Raw genomic sequence first — 19,139 nt, 5'->3', positions numbered from 1 at the left:
AACCGCTGCCACCCAGTTCCATTCTTTTACATGTAGATGTCCCATTACCCCAGGATCATTTGTTTAAGAGACTATCCTTTCCCCGTTGTATAGTTTTGGCATCTTTGTCAAAGACCATTTGCCATATATGCAAGGGTTTATTTTCTGGCTCTCTGTTCTGTTCTATTGATCTATAGGTCTGTCCTTATGCCAATACCATACTGTTTTGGTCACTGTAGCTTTGTATTATGTTTTGAAGTAGAAACATGTGAAGCCTCAAGCTTTGTTCTACTTTCTCAAGAATATTTTGGTTATTTGGGATCTTTTGTGTTTCCATATGAATTCAAGAATTGTTTTTCTCACTTTGGAAAAAAAACCCAACCATTTGGATTTTGATAGGGCTTGCATTGAATCTATAGATTGCTTTGGGTAGTATGGATATTTTAACAATATTAAGCCTCCAATTTATGAACTTGGGATCTCTTTTTATTTACGTCTTCTTTCTCTCAGCAATATTTTGTAGTTTTTAAAGTTTTTCACCTCCTTAAATTTATTACTGTGTGTTTTATTCTTATTATTGCTATTTTAATTGGGATTGTTTTCTTAATTTCCATTTCAGGTTGTTTGTTGTTAACATATAAGAACACAATGGATTTTTGTATGTTGATTTTTGTATCTTGCAACTCTGCTGAATTTGTTTATTAGTTTAACAGGTTTTTTTGTGTGTGTGTATGGAATCCTTAGGGTTTTCTACATATAAGATTATGTCATCGGCAAAAAGAGACAATTTTACTTCTTCCTTCATAATTTGGATGTCTTTTATTTCTCTTTCTTTTTTTAAAAATGATTTTATTTATTCATGAGAGACAGAGAGAGAGACAGAGACAGAGAGAGGCAGAGACATAGGCAGAGGGAGAAGTAGTCTCCTTGTGAGGAGCCTGATGTGGAACTTGATCCCAGAACCCCAGGACCATAACCTGAGCTAAAGGCAGACTCTCAACCACTGAGCCACCCTGGTGCCCCTTTTACTTCTCTTTCTTGTCTAGTTGCTCTGGCTAGGATTTCCAGTATTATGTCAAATAGAAGTGGTGAGATTGGGTATTCTTGTCTTGTTCCTGATCTTAGATAAAGTTTTTTTTGTTTTGTTTTGTTTTGTTTTGCACTGTTGAGTTTTTCACTATAGGATTGTTATATATGGCCTTTATTATGTTGAGGTAATTTGTTTCTATTTTCAGTCTGTTGGGCGTTTTTATCATGAAAGGATGTTGAAGTTTGTCAAATGCTTTTTCTTCGCCTATTGAGATGGTCATGTGATTTTTATCCTCTTTATGTTAATGTGTTGTATCATGTTGGTTGATTTTTGTATGTTGGATCATCCTTGTGTGCCAGGGATAAGTCCTATTTAGTCATGGGCATTATTCTTTTAATATATTGTTGCATTTTATTTGCTAGTATTTTATAGAGGATTTTTACACCAGGGATATTGGCCTATAGTCTTCTTTTCTTGTAATGTCTCTATTTGTCTTCACTATCAACATAATGCTGGCCTCATAAAATGAGTTTGGAAGTGTTCTCTCTTCTTCAATTTTTTGGAAGAGTTTGAGGAGGGTTGGTGCTAAGTCTTCTTTGAATGTTCTCTGTGGTCCCCAAGTACCCAAGGTATGCCAGTTCCATAAGCACTCTAAGTCAAGCAAAACAAAACAGCCCCCTGAAAAGCTGGAATGTGGGATGTACATTTCACTCTTTTCTTTCCCTCTCAAGGGAGATGCTGCCAGAGTGCCTACTTCTGATCATGATGAACTGTGTTGATTTCTTACTGTTGTATTACAAGTTCCATGGAGTTCCATAAACTGCTGAGCTCTCTTTTGTTCTCCGTGGCCCCCAGGCATCCAAGATATGCTGGTTCCCCATCAGCATTCCAAATCAGGCGAGATAGAAACCAATCCCTCAGGCATCCCTGTGAAAAACCGATACATTGGACATACATTCCACTCTTCTTTTCCTTCCTAAAGGAGAAGCTGTGAGTTGGACTTTTCATCTTAATTGTAAACTGTGCTGTCTTGGGGAGGGGCAGATGTGGTTCCAATGAAATGGCTTTACGTACCCACTTTAATGAAACTGTTCTTGGCTTTGAGATAGCCTGGGGGTATTGTGACTCCCTAACTGATTTTTGGAGCTCTCATAAAGGCTTTTTTGGATCATATACATTATTGTTAAGTCAAGGAATAAGAAGGTCTGGGCCTTTCTACTCTGCTACCTTGGTCATGTTGCTTTCTCATGTGAGTAGTGGAAGCTTGATCACAGTACACTCATACATGCAAAGACACACACCTCCTACCCCCTGATTCTCCTACCTCTGCCTCCCTTATTTCCACAATCCTTCCACCAAAGTACCTTCTTCCCCAATATTGCCTAGCCAGTCACCAATGAGGTTTCATGAATAGATTTTAGTGCTACCTGTATACCCAAGTCATAGGGACTCCTTTTCTGAGCTTTGTTTTGGAGGGCTGTGCATAATTCAAACACAAAGGACAGTTTTTTTCCTAGAACATATGGGCACCTCTGTAGCTCAAGATCTGTTGCTGAGGGTTGACATTCACAATCTTTAACTCTCATATATCTGCTCTCATAACGAATACTTTTCAGACCTCAAATAAAAACTCCTTTATATCTCTTGCTGTATGTCCTCTTTAAAGACTTGTGGTTTGTGCCATTGCAATATCTCAGATAATTTCCTCTTCAGAATGTAGGGAATATTTATTTTTCCCAGTTTTATTGAGATATAGTTGACATATAACCTTCTTAAGTTTAAGATATGTAACATAATGATTTGATATATGTATATGTTGGGAAATTATTACTAAAATAAGTTCAGTTAACATTCCATCACCTCACATAGTCAAAAGGTTTTTTTCTTTGTGGTAAGAACGTTTAAGATCTATTGTCTTACCAACTTCCAAATATACAATACAGTATTGTTAACTGTAGTCATCTGCTGTACATTATATTCCCAGAACTTATTCATGTTAGAACTGGATGTTTGTGCCTTTTGACCATATTCACCAATTTCTCCTACTACCACCACCACCTGTGTTGGGATACCACCAATCTGCTCTCTGTTTCTATGAGGGTTTTTGTTTATTTGTTTGTTTGGTTTTTGTTTTTAGATTCCACATCTAAGTGGAATCATACAGTGTTTGTCATTCTCTGTCTTATTTTATTTAGCATAATGCCCTCCATATCTATCAAATGGCAGGATTTCCTTCTCTTTTATGGCTCAGTAGTATTCCACTGTGTGTATGTGAGAGTATATCTATCTACCTACCTATATTTATATCTTATGTCTCCTTTATCCATTCATCCCTTGATAGATACTTCCATGTCTTGGCTATTGTAAATGATGCTGCAATGGGCATGGGGACTCAGATATCTCTTTGGGATAGTGATTTTGTTTTTTAGATATATAACCAGAAGTGAATTTGATGGATCTTATGATAGTGCTACTTTTAGTTTTTTTGAGGAACTTGCATACTATTTTCCATAGTGCTACACCAATTTACAGTCCCACCAACAGTGCACAAGGATTCCCTTTTTCTCCACAATCTCACCAGCATTTGTTACTTCCTGTCTTTTGAGAATAGCCATCTCAAACAGGTGTGAAGTGGTATCTCATTGTGGTTTTGATTTGCATTTCCCTAATGATTAGTAATGTTGAGTACCTGTTTACATACTTTTTTGCCATTTGAATGTCTTTGGGAAAACATCCATTCAGATCCTTTGCCCATTTTTAATTGGATTATTTAGTGGTTGTTTATTTTTTTTCTATTGAGTTGTAAAAATTCCTTATATGTTTTGTATATTGACCGAATATCAAATATGTGGTTTGAAAATGTTTTCTCCCATATTGTGGGTTGTTTTTTAATTTTGTCGATCATTTTTTAAAAAAGATTTTATTTATTTATTCATGAGAGAGAGAGAGAGAGAGAGAGAGAGACAGGCAGAGGGAGAAGCAGGCTCCATGCAGGGATCTGGATGCGGGACTTGATCCCCGGTCTCCAGGATCACACCCTGGGCCGAAGGCAGCACTAAACTGCTGAGCCACCCAGGCTGCCCTTGTCAATCATTTATTTTGCTGTGTAGGTGATGTCTATGGGGAATATTTGAACAGCAGAAGCACTTAGATGAAGGGAATGGCAAACTAGTCAACTTGTTAGATCTTTCTTTTAAGATAGCTTAAATGTGATAGATTCTTACTCAATAAAGAATCATTTCCTAGTGATGTAGAGAGTCCCTTTTCTTGCATCACTCTCTTCTAATGGGGTTCCTGAGATATGTCAGTATGGCATTAGTGAGTTATTTGTGACAGATGAAGACATTTTATAACAGTTAAAATTCATATTACTCTTAAAATTTTATATAGATAGGTCTAGAGGTAATACGTATGAAATATGATATTCATTCTTTACTATATAGGTTTAGATGTTGTTTTAAAAATGGTAAAAAATAAATAAAGTGGTGCAAACTTCAAGTTATAAAAAATTAGTCACAGAGATGAAAAGTACAACTTAGGGAATACAGTCTATAAAATTGTAATAATATTGGATGGTGACAGATGGTGACTACATTTATCATGTTGAGCATTGAGTCGTGTATAGAATTGTCAAATCACTATGTTGTATACCTGAAGCTACTATAACATTGTATGTCAATTATACTTCAATAATAAAAATAAATCATTAAATAAAAATGGTGAAATGATAATTTACACAATGAAATTAAAAGTTTATAAAGTTTTCTTTGCTATTTAATCATATGTAATCCCAATACCATGTTTGAATATTATACCTAAAATTCACAAATCTTTGTAAATTTAAGTATTGCTTTAATAATTTTGTTAACAATTCTGGTTCCTACTGCCTCTAAAGAGTGAGATTTCTTGAAATTGAAATAAAAAAAATTGAAATAAAAAAATTATGTGGGAACTGCAGTGACCCAGGAATAAGCGCATCATTTGGCATTACTACTAAAGAAGTATGTGACAATCTTAATCATGATAGAATAACTAAAGATTTGCCAAAATAAAGAAAGATTAATTTTGCAGAATTAGTATATAGCAATTTATAAATTATGTATGCTTTTGCTTTCATACTCAACAAACCTCAACCACTAATTAGTAGAACATGCAGACAAAGAGTAATACTTTAATTCTGTTATCTTTGATATTTTGCTTATTTCCTGTCATATAAAGTCATAGTTTTACATATGTTTTTAGATTTTTTGTATTCATCAAAATATATTTATTAAGGTTGAGAAATAGAATACATATTTTTTAACACTTTACTATCTTGACTATGAATTTCAAATGAGTCATATAGTATATGGGCCTCTAGGTGTATCTTTGTCTTGAACCCACAAATATTTGGGGCTGGTTTAAATAGATTATGGTGTGATAGCCAACACTTGCTGGGCCACTGTGGCATATAGAGTGGGTGGATGAGCATGTGTATTACAATGTGGCACTACACTTCTAGAGTCTCCTGATCATGACTCTGAAACTCTTTGAAGAATCCTCCAGAAGCACAGTGCTTAGTTCACAGACAGGTGGTGGTGAGGGGAATGGGCTAAAGTTTCTGTTATCTTCAGGTTGCAGAGTGTTTATCCTTAGTTACGAGAAAATTTTTTTGTCCCCTCATGACTATTGCCCTTTGGTTGGTCAAGCAATTGTAGACAGAGTAATCATGCAAGCACATTTATAGGTTCATCATTGTTTAAAAGTCTAGGTTTGAGGAGCACCTGGGTGGCTCAATCCATTGAGCATCCACATCTTGATCTCAGCTCAGCTCTTGATCTCAGGGTCGTGAGTTCAGATCCGAGCTGGGCTCCATGCTGGGTGTAGAGCCTACTAAAAAAAGAAAATATCAGGTTTGAGAAAGTTTGATTGGTATCTATACCAATTCACATTTTCAAAAAAAGTTTCAACACTATCTTTGTCAGTGAAAGAAGGCTCTCGGAATCTTTATGATTTTAACTGTTGCGTTTTTTTTTTTTCAACTAACATCTTTATGCATGGAGATGGAAGCATTTTCCTTTTTTAAAACATTTTATTTAAATTCAATTATTTAACATATAGCGTATTATTATTAGTTTTAGGGGTAGAATTTAGTGATTCATCAGTTACATATAACATGTTGCACATTTTTAAACAGTTTTAAAAATAGTTTATATTTTTTATTACTTACTCGTGAAAGATAAAATTTCTTCTTTGTAGTAAGTAATAAGTATTTGAAGTGATTATTAGCTTAAGAACCTTGATCAAAGACTGCATGTAGTTATTTCAATCATAAAAAGATCTGGTAATGAAGATTTAGTTATAATGCAAATTCCAGTCTTAATTTTGAAAGTTTTCTATAAATTCTAAATTTATAATCATTTATAATATTTTCAATTATTATTACTATTATTATTTTTTTATATTTTCAATTTTTATATCATAACTATGTAATAATGGAAAGATGTTTTCTAAAACCAGTGCCATATTTCCATATACCAATCCCTTAAATCTCCTCTAATATATTCCAGTGTGCTTTATAAATAGTCAATTTCTAGTGTGCTATGACATTAAAAAAAAGTTGGAATCCATATTTTATCTGATAAATAATAACCTTGGCTGTGTTTTGAGGTCACAGATGAACTTTATAAAGTACTCAGCCAGTACTCAGTCCAACCATGAAATTCTGATTGAATAGGTCTGATGTGGGGTGGGAGAAACTCAGTGTTCTATTTGTTTTGGGAGTAGATCTGGATGTTAGAGTGGCCAGCAGAACTTAGAAAATGCAATGCTTGAGTTTCACTTCAGACCACTAGGCCAGAATATCTGGATCATGGGATCAGGACACCATAGTTTTTCAAGTGTTTGAGGTGCTATCCTGGCCTCTCCATGCATCTAACAAGCCTCATTGCTCAGCCTTCCAATAGAAGACTATAAAGTGAAGAATTGAATGACACTGGTTTAAGGCTTACAAAATACCGGCATTACATCTGATGACTTGGAACTTGGGTCGCAAAATATGTAATGACATTGAAAGGCCTCTTTTAAGTGATGTTAGTTGCATAGTATGGTGGTCTAAAGAGTGTTTTTCAACCCTGGCTGTACATTAGAATCACCTAGGAAGCTTAAAAAAGGAAAAAAAAAAAAAAAAGAATTAAACAAGCATGAATGGGGCTTAGCCCAGATCAAATTAAATCAGAATTTCTAGGGATTGGGGTCATATTCTGCCTCACTTCTTTTTAAAAAAAAAAAAAACTTCTCAGATTATTTTAATGAATAGCCAAAATTGAGAACAATTTGTTTAAAGGAAGAATGTGGGATTTGATTTCCACTTACTTCCCTGCTTCCGTTTCTTGAGTCATGTTGGTCTACTCAGTGTCCAGTGTCTGTACCCATCCTTAACTCTGTGGTTTTCATCAACTTCATGATGACCTGTTCTGCCTTCTTTCATAAGCCATTTCAATTTTTTCTCACCCAGCTAACGACTTGCTTTGTCTGCAGAGCCTCCCTTTATCACCTTAACTTCCAATGACTGTTTCTTTTGTAATTTCCTCTAATTTTAACATGACACCTGTCAGTGACAGAAGGAACAATGCTGTACCCATCTTTGTGTTCCAGCACAAGCAATGTCTATTCACAGCAATATTTTAGGAAATACTTCCTGTTGCTGATGGAACTCAAACTCTTTATCTCTCCTGTGTTTCCATTTGAGGCATCTTTAGAGTGAAGGTGTGAGTCCAGACTATTGGAGAAGGATCCAATATTGGCAGAATTTTCCATTTTACCACCCTTCCATGCCATGGTGAGAAGATGTTAGATCAGGTGCAGCGCTCATTAGAATGACAAACAGCTTCAGTTAGATATTACTGTCCTGGTAAGGCTTAGAATAGACCATAGCTTGGAAATATACCTCTTCATCTTAGATCTCCTTTGGCATTTTCTAAACATATCTGGATGTTCTCTTACTTGGGATAGGAATCTTAACTCTATCCTGAATCTCACGTGAACCATTTTAATCTTCATCCATTAATTTATTCATAACTTATTTGTTAAGTATCTTGTGGGTCAAGCCCTGCCTCAGGCCCTGTGAAACCTCCATAGGGCCTACAACTTTTGGGGCGGTGGGTGGGGATGGTTAAAGAGTAACAGGATAGCAATTCCTTACAAAGTTCCCCTCCCACTCATTCTGTTTTAAACTCATTTTAGCTTATTTTTATTTTATTTTATTTTTTAAAAGATTTTTATTTAATCATGACACACACACACACACACACACACACACACACAGAGAGGCAGAGGCACAGGCAGAGGGAGAAGCAGGCTCCATTCAGGGAGCCTGACATGGGACTTGATCCTAGGCCTCCAGGATCATGCCCGGGCTGCGAGCCCCACCCCCCGCCCTGGGCTGCCCTCATTTTAGTTTATTAGTGAAACACTGTAGCTAAATTATGCAGGCTAAGCACATTTAGAAAAATGAAACTTTTACCTGAAATAAAAAATGTAATCTTTGCAGATGTTTAGGAATGCAAGGTAAATAGATCCATATTCATGCAAACATAGAACTATAAATACAAGGCACAGGCATATCTGATATGTGTTGTTAACGCATATGCACACTCTTGTAACACATCCATTTCAACACTATTTAAATTCTCCTTAAAGATGCAACAGGTTGCCAATTCATGATAATTTCATTCCACTCTAAAACCTTACACGAGTTCCAAGTATAATTCGTTCATAATTTCCAGTGCTGATATTGAAGCCCCAAGTTAGGAATTGGGTATTGTGTAATTACAGGGTTTGGGTATCTATACATACTGATAGTGGCTGAAAAAGGTCTTGGTTCGTTTTGTACATTTATAAATTATTTACCTGTCCTGCTGGAGTTCTTGAATTTGCATTTGTATATTCAAGTAATATCTCATTTTATAAGCATTTGCTCATGGCTGAAAAATAATAGTCTAATGAAAACAAAACCTAGTAATTGGTCTTTGCTTTACAATGTTTCTGAGAAGTGAATCTCCTTTTAAAATTGTCATTTCTAATCTCTAGATCTTTTGGTGAACTAGCCCATTCATTTGAATTTTGAAAGTCGAGATTGGTTTTTTGTTTGTTTTGTTTTGTTTTGAAGATTCTGGGACTGTGACTTAGTCACTACATGTATAATTCCAAGAAAACTTTAAAAGGAATTTACATAGAGCTCTACTAGAAAAATAAGCAAAGTTGCAGCCAGCTTTGATGCTATCATCAGCTTGTATCAAGGATATCAGTAGTTTCTGCTTGCTCATTACCCTTTCTACCTTTGGGGAACCATTCTTCTTTTATGCTGTATTGTCCTGGTGGAAATGCCAACATGGTGCCCTGCCACCCTGAGCCAGAATATAAGGCAGCCTATACTAATCCAATCCCAATGTTACACCTAGGAGTTTGAATACTGAATGGGATTATGAGGGGCTGAAAACTGGGGCTGAATCACTGTATAGAGACCACCCTAATGCTTGCGATCCCAAAAAGGCTATGATTACTGATGTTCCCAAAGGTTTTTTCTTAATGTTTTCCTTAGACTGGATGACTTTTCATATCCTTTCAATACATCCTTTTTTTCCAGGGGTGAAGTCTTATGTTACACTGAATTTGTCTGTGATCTTTATAGTCAAAGAACCCTAAAAAAACTTGGAATTTCTGAGATAATCATAGATTCATAGAGATTTTATATCTAGAATACACCCAAGAGATCGTTCAAGCCAACCATCTCATTTTACAGGTAAGGAAATAGAAGCCCAGAAAAGTTGGCTGGCTTATCCAAGGTTGTATAGATATTTGGTGGCAGAGCAGGAAATAGAATTGAATTTGGTAAGTTGAACCGGTGTACATTATTGGATTTAAATCCATAGATTTTAAAGATATAAGAAACTTATAGGAGAGCCTGGGTCCATTTATCCAATTTAGATACTGTATTATCACTATCTTATAGGTGAGCTGAGACTCCAAACATCTGCAACTTGGTTGGTTTTGAAGATATCAGATGCCCATTTAAAATTCAGATTTTCTTTGGGGGAACTATCTCTCCCAAATTCTCAGTCCATGTGGTTTTAGTAGGACTAATCCTACTTCTAAGGATAGATACATGAACCAGGTCTGGCTAATCAAAACACTTCATTTCTCTGGCCACAGTTATTGGTGATTGTATGACTAAAGTTATGTATGACATACAAGTCAAGGAGCATGATCCGTGAGGCTTTTGCTGCAACTATTGAGAAAGGCGAGTTCTCCTTTCAATGGTCTATAAATTAGTGTCACAACAAGAAAGAAACGATACGTTCAAATTAGATGATTCAAGGAAGACCTATTTACAAAGAGACTTTTGACAAGAGTACTATAAGATACTACAGTATCCTGAGGCTAGGAAGAGTGGAAGAGCTGTCTTCCTCAGGCAAAGGGATGATGGGTAGAAGTACTTACAAGTAATCAGACAGGAACAGTCGTGTAGAATAGATCACTTTGGTCATGGGATACAACCATCCAACCTGACCTTTTAAGAAGGGGAGGAAAAAAAAAGAAGGGAGCCAGCTGAATGAATAACTTGCCCTCATTCTCTTTCCTCTCTCCTCCTGCCATGGCTTACTATTGGTCAAATTCAGCCCACACAATCTTTTGGCATCAACGATACAAGACAGCCTTCCAGGGCACAGACCAGAGTGGATAAGGGTGGAGAATAGATATAAAAGGGCAAATTGGAAGATATCCAGTGTAACTAGAGAAACTAAGCTGAGAAGATGGATTTTTTCTCTTTTTTGAGGAAACTCCACACGGTTTTTTTTTTCCTACCTCTTTTGAGGTATAATAAGCAACTTAAATTGTAAGATATTTAAAGTATACAATGTAAGGATTTGATATACATATACAGTGTGAAAGGATTCTTCCCTCCCTCTACTGAGTTCATTAACACATCCATCTCCTCACATATTTATCCGTTTTTTTCCTTTGGTGAGAACATTTAAGGTCTACTCTCTCAGCAAATTTTAATAACATAATTATGTAATACAGTGTTATCAGCTATAAACATCATGTTATACCTTAGATCCTCAGACCTTATTTTATAAGTGGAAGTTTGTACCCTTTTACCAAACTCCCTATTCCTCCCAACCATCTGCCGCTGGTAATCACTTTTCTACTCTTTGACTTTTATGAAGGATTCTATGAATTTGATTTTTTTAAGAAAAAAATTCAACACATAAGCAATACTATAGTATTTATCTTTCTCTGTTGGGCTTACTTCATTACCAGAGTGCTTTTTGCATTTACCATATCACAAATGACAAGATTTCCTTCCTTTTTTTTTTTTTTTTTTTTGATTTCCTTCTTTTTAAAGGTTGGATAATATTCCTGTGTGTGTGTGTGTGTGTGCATGCGTGCATGTGTGTATGAAAATGGACTCTACCTTGATGTAGGAACTTCAAAGAGTTTTAGCCACTTTATTTTTTCCAACTGCATACTCCCTGGCCCTTTTTTTGGTTATCCATACATCAGTTTAGTATACCTCATGTTCCCCAACTCCAGGAGCAATTGTAGAGAATTGTAAGGCTTGAAACAGTCTCAGATAGCATCTAGTATAATCCTTGGATTTTATAGATAAGGAAACTGCAGACCAGAGTGACACAGTAACTCCATAAAATAGGTATTATCATTCCATTTTACAAATGAGGAAAGACAGAATCATAAAAGTTGAACAAATTGCCCTAAACCACACAGCCAGTTGGTGGTAGGGCTGGGATGAAACCCATATGTGTCTGCTTCAAGTGGTCTTTTAACTAAACCATTTCAGTTGAATCCCCGGGATGTCATTTCAACTCTTGACAAGAATTGTGTTTTGTGTAGTGCAAAGATTCAGCCCACGAACCCCAAAATTAGGGGTGGCAAGAGTAAAGATGAGCAGTTCAGAAGTATTTACTTTCCTTCCTGTTAGAGACCTTCCTCTTCTTAGCAACTTTTGAATAGTCAGCCACGTAATGGCTGACATGAATTCCATGTTGTCACCTACGGTTCTCGCGTTCCAGCCGTCCTTTGAATATGTTTGATGGTATCCTTACTCCTTCATAAGTTTTTGTGGCTATATTAGATTGTTTATTTTAGGTCTCTTTGAAGTCACTTTGATTCTAGTTTAACAATTTTTCCAGAAAACTTTTTTGGAATTTGAAAATTCCAGTTTGAAATTACTATGCCTTTTGTGAACATAGCTCATCTCCTCTTTTGTTGTAATGATTTAATTAGTTCCCTATCTATAGCTTAGACTATGAACACCTTTATGGCAGGGTTTCTGTTTTCCATCTTTGCTTCCCCAGGATTAAGACAACACCTGCTCCCAAATGTGTGTCATAAATATTTATCAGTGTGAATAGACATAAAGGATACACTCAGTTGGAATCAGTCCGGTAAATATAATAAACTTAGTAGTAGAGTACTCACTCTCAAGGGTTATGCACTGTTCGAACCTCCTTATTCTATAGATGAAGGAAGTGAGATTATAGCTAAAATGAACTGCTCAGAATCACAGAGCTATATTTTAGCAGAACTGGGATGAGAACTTAGCATGAATCCTTCCTTTATTGTAGGACTTTCTACAGCAACTGTGGTTTTCAAGCACTCTTTTAGCTATAAAAGTCATTGTCAAAATAAAATGGGATTCAGCCCACTACATCAGATTGTTAGAACTGCTTTGTTATTGTTGGTGTGTTGACAGGGACAGTAGGGGGAAGACAGAAGATTTGGTGCTTTGTCTGCTGCTCCCACCCACCCAATCCTCTACCTCTAGTCCCTAGAAGGGTTCCATGGAATACAGTTTGAAAAACGCTGTGGTACACTCTGCCCCCTTTCTTTTTGATTTAGCTCTATATATAGCTAAACAAATTCACAAAGGAACAAAACATAATCATAAATACATCCACTGCCCACAGCTCCTCATCTAAACAGGAGGTTTTGCCCACTTGGTAACCCCAGTGGGAATCAGAGGAGCAAGTGTCATTTTCAGCCCAGCAAGTACAAAATGTCCATTCTTGCACTTTGAGCAAAGGCAGCACAGCCAGGCGGGGCTCCCATGGCACATCTGCAGGGCTGTATCTCACAGGAAGTAGTGTAGCTCTTCAGAGATAAGTTTCACTGGGGAACAAAGAGGGATTTTGTTCACTGGCTCAAGAATGATGCATTGAACCTGGACTCCACTTTTCAATTCATGTAGCTGGAAACATGGCAAAAATGACCCAATGTACTCATTTTTTCTCCTTCCTAAGTGAGGCAGAGTGGCAACCCCCTCTTGTCTTCCAAAGAGACTTAGAGGTCACTGTCTCCCTTTTTCTATACCAATCATTTCCACTACCCCACCACGTTCCCTGAAATTAAGCTAGAACGTTTATAATTGTGCTTATTTCACACATCCCCCCCCCCCTTTGGGAACCTGAGTAGTTGAGCATATTGGCAGTAAGATTCTATAGAAGGACAAACATTATATGTTCTCATTCATTTGGGGAATATAAATAATAGTGAAAGGGAATATAAGGGAAGGGAGAAGAAATGTGTGGGAAATATCAGAAAGGGAGGCAGAACGTAAAGACTGCTAACTCTGGGAAACGAACTAGGGGTGGTAGAAGGGGAAGAGGGTGGGGGGTGGGAGTGAATGGGTGACGGGCACTGGGTGTTATTCTGTATGTTAGTAAATTGAACACCAATAAAAAATAAATTAAAAAAAAAAACAGTAGAAACTATTGTCGAGAGGTTTCGAACCTAATAGTTCTAGCAAAGTATCACAGAGTCACAGTGCTAGAGCTTGTTCATTTTTGGAGAAACATGCTTCTGAATGAAAAGGGACAATCTTGGGTTTGATGTTCAGTTGCCATCAACTAGACCTTGAGGAGTTTTCTGACTTGTTTGTGCCTGACCTTCCTCATTTGCAAAATGAGGGTAACGATAACTCTATTCCCATTTCAGAGATGGAAAACTGAATCCAGAGGGGTGGCATATTCTGTGGAATGTCCCCAGCAAGTTAGTGCCAAGAGTACATGGGCAAGGCTCATGATTGCACTCAGAGGCTGGCCTGCTGGTATAGCAAACACCCGACTCTCAGCTTTGTGTCTCCATCCTAGCTTCAGGGGCACAGGGCTGACCACATCTGACTTTCCAGAAGTTGTACATTTCCTGTGAGATAATGAGGTGTGGTATGGAGGCAGGCAGGATTTATATGGCAGTTAAATGTAGTTTGGTATCAAAAATATGATTGCATTATTCACTGTGGCATAGCAAAGATCACCTCTGCCCCCTTGCTTTTGGCTGGATCAGCAGATATAGACCACGATTAAGGAAACACTGTCAAATATTTCTTTATAGTTTAATTTCCCTCTTACTCTCCACTGCTTGCAATGCCCTTGCCTTTGAGAAAAGTGATAGAATAAACATGGCCTTTTTTATTTTTTAAGTCAGTTTGTCCTTCCTGCTTTTAGGAATTGATTTAGGGATACTGGTTGGCTCTGGCAATGGAATGTGATCTTCAGTGTGTTGCGTGTGGGAATGGGATGCCTAAATAGGGACTGATAATCTCCATCCAAAGCAAACTCAGGGCCATTTGGCAGCTGAGAAAGTCCTGAGATGGGAAGACCACTGCCTCATGAAGCAGCCCATTTCATTTCTGAAATGCTGTCATTGTTGGGAACAAACACTTTCTAACAATCAGAGAAGTTCTGTGATGGGTTGGGTCAAATATGGATTATGAATTCTTAGACCCAGGAAGTGGCTAAACATAAACTGAATGTTACCCTTTCAGGGAACCTATCAAAGGTGTTCTCACCTGAAAATTAGGCAATCCTGGGTTTAAATATTAATTATGCCACTTTATACTCTAAACTCTGAGTCTCAGTTTTCTTATATGGAAAATGGGGCCAATAATGCTTTCCCACTGTGTTGTTCTGGGGATAAATTGTGATGATCTATATAAAATGCCTAGCATATGATAGGTCTTCAATCGATGTAGTTTTATGCTTGCTTACTTCTTTAGAGACATAGGTATTGGATTTTTGGAAGAGTAAACATCTTTACCAATGGAAAGAATTTGCGATGGAAAATTTTAGGCACTGTAGGAAATGGGTGGGGAAATCATTTTTGGAATGGTAATATGAATGCCTTTGTGTGAGGTCAAGTTTCTATATTAGAGAATGGTTCATCTCTCTTTTTTTTTTAAAGATTTAATTTATTTATTCATGAGACACACACACACACACACACAGAGAGAGAGAGAGAGAGAGAGAGGCAGAGCCACAGGCAGAGGGAGAAGCAGGCTCTATACGGGCAACCTGACGTGGGACTGGATCCCGGGTCTCCAGGATCACACCCTGGACTAAAGGTGGCCCTAAACCGCTAAGCCACGGGGGCTGCCCCCTGAGAATAGTTCATCTCAATGCTCTAGGTCAATGAGGGGTTATGTGAAGCTCAGGAGAACATCAGTGGTCCAGAGAGTCAGAGTCTCTGTTGAGGGATTCGGGTATTTATATTAGCAGTGATACCATGGACATGGATTAGATTGAATTGGGAGAAGATGTGAAGTGGTGAGAAGCAAGGGTCCAGGATTTTGTGAACTTAGTAAAGTCTTATACTTTCAAGAGAGAACACCAATCTTTGGTGTTCTTGCAATATTAAATTTTATATTGACCTGTGTCTTCTCTACTCATCTGTGGACTCCATGAAGGTGGGAACAGCGACCTATTTACTGTTGTACTTCTAGCCTTTATCACAGTGCTTGATCCGGAGGCGCTTGATGAATTGTTGTTCAACTGCTCTGCAGGTTAAGAGAATGAATTGGAGTGTTGAACTGTCTGTGTTTGTAACCTACATCTTCCACTTACTATGTAACTGTGAATAGGTTAGTTACTTAACCTCTTCATGCCATGGTTTCCTCATCTATAAACGGGGGCTAATAATTGCAGCTATAGTGTTTGAGGACATAAGGTGATTAAATAATAGGTGTAAAGCATCTAAAATAACCTGGAAAATAATGAGAGATTAATAAGATTAGTGCTAATGTTGCTATAATGATAAGACTCAAAAAGGCAGAACAGCGACCAGAGGTTAGCAGCAACATGGGGTATATTTCAGCATAAGAGAAGAAATAATTTTCTAATGAGGGTGGGGGGTATCTGAAGGCTGAATAGGCTACTTTAAAAACTTGTGAGTTATAGTAATCAGAACAGCATGGTGGTGGCATAAGGCTAAACATATATAGAATACAATGCAGAGTCTAGATATAAACCCACATATATATGGTCAATTGATTTTTGATGAGGGTACCTGGCCATTAAATGCGGAAAGGACATTCTCTTTAATAAATGGTACAAACAACTGATACCTATATGCAAAAGAATGAAGTTGGACCCTTATCTTATGTCACATACAAAATCAACTTGAAATGGCTCAAAGACTGAAATATGAGTCAAAACTATAAAACAATAAAAAGGAAACATATGGTTAATCTTTATGACTTTGGCTTTGGCAATACTTTCTTAGACATGACTCCATAGTCATAAACAACATAAGAAAAGATAAAGAAGTTGGACCACATCAAAATCAAAAACTTTATTTCAACAAAGGACACTGTTGAAAGAGTAGAAAGACAGCATGTGAAAAATATTGGCAAATCATACGCCTGTTAAGTGTCTAGTATTCATAATATATATAGAATTCTTACAACTAGACATTTATATAGGAAGGTATACAAATGGTCACAGTAAGCACATGGAAAGATGCTCAATGTCATTAGCTATTAGAGAAATGTAATCAAAAGCATAATGAGTTACCGTGGCTCTAATTAAAAACAACAGAAAGTAACAGGTTTTGACCAAGATGTGAAGAAGTTGGAACCTTCATATATTTCTGGTGGGAATGTAAAATGGTGCAGCCACTATGGAAAAAAGTTTGGTGTCTCCTTAACAAGTTAAACAGAATTGCCATATGAACCAGAATTCCCACTCCTATGTATATATCTCAGATAATTGAAAATAGGTGTTTGAAAAACATCTGTAAGAATATTCACAGCAACACTATTCATAATAGCCCCAAAGTAGAAATAACACAAATAGCCGTCAACTGACAGATAAATAAGATGTGGAAAATCTCTACTTTGGAATCCAGTTCAGCTATAAAAAGGAATGAAGTATCGATACATGCTAGCTCACAGATTAGCCCTGAAACCATAAAAGGAGCCAGACACAAAGACCACATATTGTATAATTTCATTTATATGAATTATCCAGAAAAGGCAGATCATAAAGACAGGAAGCTGATTAGTGGCTGTGGGGAAGGGAACATGGAGAGTGACTGCTAATTGGGTATGAGTTTTCCTTGTGGGGAGATAAAAATTTCCTGCAACTAGACTGTTATAATGGTTGTACAACCTTGTGAATGTACTAAATGCCATTGAACTGTATGTTTTAAAATGGTTAAGATGGTAAATTTTATGTTATGTGTATTTTACTACAGTAAAAAAGGGGGGGGGGAAGTAGTGAGATTCTTTTTTGTAGCAGATGTTTGAACAGAGAAAAACCATTCACTAGGGATGATGCCCAGGGAACTTCATAGGGTGAGGAAGGCTGGGCAAGATGACCGCAAAGAAGTCAGTGACTTGTAAGTGGTCCTTGACAAGAGCGGTCCTTGTTGGGAGGCTGGGGTGCTACTTCCAGGCTCTGTGACCCTAGGCACTACTTAACCCTTTCTGAGTCTCATCTGTAATGTGAGGACAATAATTGCTGGTTGCTGGAAGGATATATAGTGAATGCACAATGCCTGACACATGTTAAGTGCTCCATAAGGCCAATCCCTTTACTGGTTTTGGGATTTTATAATTCCTTAATAATCAAAAATACATTTTCAAGATAATCAAGAAGTGTTTGGACTGCTGTGGAAGATCCACAGGAATAAAAAAAAATGTGAAGGCAGATCCCTCCTTTCCTATCCCCTCTCTAAGAAAACCACTGCCACCAGACCACTTCCTTGGCCTTGAAGGGTTTTGTTCCTCATCTCTGTCTTAGCTCTATTTTCTTCAGTATCCATCTCTGAATAGGAAGAAAAACTGAACCAAGCCCCTGTCAAGCCTATGAGAATACCTTCTTAGTTCTTTCCTAATATTTCCTGGAAAATATTTCTACGCTTTGTGGGTCCCAGCCCTCCCTGTATTTTGGCTCCATAGTTTCTGTAGTATTTCAGTTTGTTGGGATTCTGACTGTAAATGGTCAGTCACCTTCTACTTACTTTTCTCTAAGTAATTACATCCAGAAGGATTTCCAAGGCTGAGGTCAGCACTTCCACAGGCCTGTGGCATTTTCAAAGCTCACACTCATGGATTTGCCAGAAGGCTACAATGGAAATTCAAAACACAGGCATTTCCTGACCTCTGAATATCTAATTTACGAAGGTCAACACTCCAGGAAGCCTGGGGTTCCATGCCAGGCAGGGAGCTGTGGCAGATTCCCCCTTGTGGGCCCTAGAGAGGGAGGAGGAGTTTCAACTCACCCATCTTGCCTCCTTACAATGGATGCAGTGGCTGGGGGATCAGGGAAGGGGTTGGGACTTGGGGTAAGAGGTGTGTCCTTGAGAACTCTATGTCTTCACAGATCAGGTGTGTCATGATCATATATTCCAGAGTCTGGAATCGGAATCAGAACTGGATTAGAAATCTGGCTCTACTTCAGTTTCTTTCTCTATTAAGTGGAAGATAAATTATCTTGAGGGTTCATAGCAAAGATTAAATAATATAAAATATGTAGCACAGTACCAATAACAGCTGACATTTATTGAGCACTTACTACATGCCTAGAACTGTTCTATGTCTTGAAGTAATAACTTATTTAGTCACAACTACACTAAGACTACAGGCATATCTTGGAGATCTTATGGGTTCAGTTCCAGGCTACTGCAATAAAGTGAATGCACCAATGAAGCAAGCCACATGATTTTTTTTTTTGTTCCTCAATGTATATAAAACTTATGGTTACCCTGCAGTGTGGTCTAATAAGTGTGCAAGAGCATCAGGTCTAAAAAAAGTACATACCTTAATTCAAAAATATTGCTAAAAATGTTA

The 19,139-nt window shown here is 37.3% G+C and overlaps 2 long non-coding RNA genes across 12 annotated transcripts in view; one reads left to right on the top strand and one right to left on the bottom strand.

Moving 5' to 3' along the window:
- Nucleotides 1–19,139, top strand: part of LOC144310698 (uncharacterized) — a 276,452-nt gene that overhangs the window by 17,053 nt on the left and 240,260 nt on the right. The gene's annotated exons all lie outside the window — the stretch shown is intronic.
- LOC144310699 (uncharacterized) overlaps nucleotides 5,607–19,139 on the bottom strand; it is a 42,115-nt gene continuing 28,582 nt past the window's right edge. For 2 of the 3 annotated variants that reach the window (XR_013376372.1, XR_013376375.1), the window contains one exon: nucleotides 5,607–5,881. This is a non-coding gene — a long non-coding RNA (uncharacterized LOC144310699). Of the gene's footprint in view, nucleotides 5,882–15,718; nucleotides 15,846–19,139 lie in introns of those variants that run through there. The other variant, XR_013376374.1, reaches the window with a different exon arrangement.

The sequence above is a fragment of the Canis aureus genome, chromosome 3 (genome assembly GCF_053574225.1).
Source record: "Canis aureus isolate CA01 chromosome 3, VMU_Caureus_v.1.0, whole genome shotgun sequence".
Classification (NCBI taxonomy): domain Eukaryota; kingdom Metazoa; phylum Chordata; class Mammalia; order Carnivora; family Canidae; genus Canis; species Canis aureus.
Note: the sequence above shows the minus strand (reverse complement) of the source record. Positions and strands in the feature narration are given on the sequence as shown.